Source organism: Barbus barbus (assembly GCF_936440315.1).
Source record: "Barbus barbus genome assembly, chromosome: 2".
NCBI lineage: Eukaryota > Metazoa > Chordata > Actinopteri > Cypriniformes > Cyprinidae > Barbus > Barbus barbus.
This window is the reverse complement of record NC_136730.1, coordinates 4,665,816-4,669,239: the sequence shown is the minus strand read 5'-3', so window position 1 is coordinate 4,669,239 and position 3,424 is coordinate 4,665,816.

Here is a 3,424-nt window from a genome sequence, read left to right as displayed (position 1 = left end):
GAGATTTTATAGATCAGTGAATTGGCAGCAGCTGGTGCGGGGAATGAGATCAGCTGACGCGCTGATGAGCGGTGACGTCAACTCACACCCAACACACACACAACACTAATACATGAGACATGACGGGGCGGAAAATGGCGGCGTGAAGTTGACAGTGTGGGTGAATCAGTCCTCGAACGTTTGACCATTTTCTTGTAAATTTTAGTACATTTCGTGTAATATTGCATATATCTCTTACTTTAAGCACTTTCTGATCAGTTAGGGGATCTTTTGGATACACTTTAATTTAATTTTTTATTTAATTTTTTGTGTGCCCGTTTTTGAAGTTTATGTGGACAGTTTAACTGTTAACACAGCCTTTTCTCCGTCGTTATTTTTATCCTTCTTGTCAGTGCTGTGTTTAAATTTTTGGGAAGACTCTTTGGACTATGACAAAAGATAAAAAACGCAAATCTAAATCGATGGATTCATCTTTAAGTCTCGGTGCTTGTGTTACGGTGGACTTTGACTCAGAATCAGGTGCACTCGTTCCCATACCTGAAACGCCGTCGAAGGAACCAAAGCACAAAAAAGGCAGGAATGATGATGGAGATGGAGATCTGCAGTCTCCTTTAGCCGCGTTAATTATAACGTCCCTCAAGTCCGTCATTAATGAAAGAGCCGACATCCTTGATAAAGGCATGGAGGAAGTGAAATTGTCAGTTGAATTTCTGACAGAAGAAATAAAGGATGTGAAAGGAAAAGTGGAGCGAGTTGACAAACGGGTGACTACTGCGGAAAAAAGAATCGGTGAGTTGGAAAACAAAGTACAGGATCTCTCCAGATATCAGAGAAGGTGGAATCTGCGCCTATAGCTACGGTTTGCCCGAACAACCAGGAGAAAACGTCAGACAGAAAGTTCTGGATAATTGTGAGGCTGTCATCCCAACATCTGCTGGCAAAGCTCACGAGTTCATCGATGTTGTGCACCGTTTAGGGAAAGTGAGGAGCGAGAATGCTTTGTCCTCCGGTCAAAAACCACCTCGAGGGATTATTCTACAGTTCACAATGCGTCACTTTCGCAACGCGCTCTGGAAAGCTGCAAAGAACTCTCCTTATCTGGCAAAACATCACTTACGGTTCGCAGAAGACCTGTCTCCCGAGGATCGAGAGCAGCGAAACAAACTTTGGCCTCTGGTTGAGAAAGCTCGGCAGCAAGGACGCCGCGCTTACTTCATTGGTCCCAAGGCGTACGTTGATGGTAAAGAACTTGTTTTACAGGACATGCAGGTCACCGAGTGAATTGAACTTGAGTTAGTTTGCTGTTTTGGTCTGCTTTTCTCAACTCGTTTTTTGGCCTAAGAATGTGACGATGTTTTTACCTACAAAATGCTAACTTAAAAGTCGGACATTCGAATTTACTTTCAGGTACATTGTTTTTTTATTTATTTATTTTTATTTTTTATAATTTATTAGTGATTTATATATTTATCTTTGATTATTAGATTATTATGTTATATTTGTATATTATATCGTTTGATTTGTTTATTTTTTCACTTTATTTATATTATCTGTTGTTATTTCTTGAAAGACCCCAATCTTGTTTTGTTTACAAGGGTTTTTTTATTCATCTTATGGGCTGACTCACTTGTTATGGTTTTGTTGTCAGATTGTTCAATGTTTCCAATTTTTGTCTATTTGCTCAGTTAATGCAAGAGGGTTGCGTAATGATATTAAGCGTAAAGCTGTTTTATATGCGAAATCACTTAATACCGATTTTTGTTTTATACAGGAGTCACATGCAATTTCTAGTGATTTTAAGTTTTGGCAATAACAATGGGGTGACGAGGTATTTTCTTTATTTGGTTCTAATTTTCAAAGAAAACTCATTTTTTTATTTTCAGGAAAGATTTTGATATGCATGTAAACTCGTTACTCTAATAATTATATTGCATGTAAGACTCTCTTGTGGTGTGGGTCTTGTGGGATAGCTTAGTATGCCTTGGATTATTGTTTGTAGCCCTCACTGTTTGTTTTGTTGTTCTCTCTTTGTCTTTGTAGTTGTTGTTTTGTTATTGCATAATAAAAAAAAATTAAAAAAACTAATACATGAGACATGAAGAAAGCAGTGAATTCATGAACCGTGACACCTTCGACATTACTCTCATCTTCTCAGAAAATTTTGTTTGTTAATTATACTCAGCCAAAACCCACCAATAGATCCATCTGCCTTTTCCTCCAAAGCTGACATTGCAACATTGAATATCATGAAATGGCCTGAACATTGTGTGAGTTTGTGAGCTTCAAGAGCAACTGAAAGCTCTAAATATAAGTAAATAATCCAGAATTGTCATTATTTTCCTGTAGGTCAGCATCTGCATCAACAAGTCACTAAATGCTTCTCTTCATCTCTTCAGGAAGTGCTGTGCTGGGTGATGAAACACTTCTGCTCTTGCACTAGTGTGAGGAGTTTTATCTCTCTTCTGTTTCGCTGTATTCCTGCTGTCACGGACGCCTCAGTCTGTCGTCTAAAATCAAATTATGTTGTTAAAATGTGACCTCAGTGCTTCAACCATAATTTTATCAAGCTATGAGAATACTTTTTGGGCACAAAAAAAAACAAAAATCATGACATTACCCAAAACTACTTCTCTTCCCTGTCAGTCCTTGATGTGTGTTCATGACACAACGTATGTGTGTGCATTCCTCTGCTCGTAAATAAAAGTATTCTTGTAGCTTTATAAAATTACGGTTGAATCACTTTTAACAATGTCCTTACTACATTTCTGGGCCTTGAACGTTTCAGGTCCCTTGCTGTCTTTGGAGGGTCAGAGAGCTCTCAGATTTCATCAAAAATATCTTAATTTTTGTTCTGAAGATGAATAAAGGTCTTTTGGGTTTAGAATGATATGAGGGTGAATAATTAATGACAGAATTTTCATTCTTGGGTGAATTTTCAGGTTTCAGTTATGGTCTTTAAGAGGCCTAATAAAAGTGTTAAGTGAGTGGTCGAGTTGAGCTGATAGCTGTTAGTTTTACTTCTGCTTTGTTCTCTGCAGCTCTTTTCCACTCGTCTTGACTGCAGCTGCCTGTCGTCTGTGTTGAAGGAAAGGCTTTTGGCCGACAAACCGAGACCAGAGCTACTCACAATCTCTCTAGAATGAACCGCACTTCAGCTGCAAAGCACAGCTGAAAGAATAACTCAAATTACATTAAAAGATGCTGCCACCTCATGACATCTAATCTTAATGTGTGCGGCTGTGAGTGTGAATAAACAAAATAACAGAACAATTCTGAAAGAACGTATCTTCAAGCAGAGAAACAGAGATTTAACGACTTGCATGCACTAAAAAAAAGAAGCTCAATATCTTAGAATGCATCTATTTTTCTTCCTATTTCTTCATTTATTTCTGTAATAGTTTTGTCTCCTCCCTCATCTCTTCTT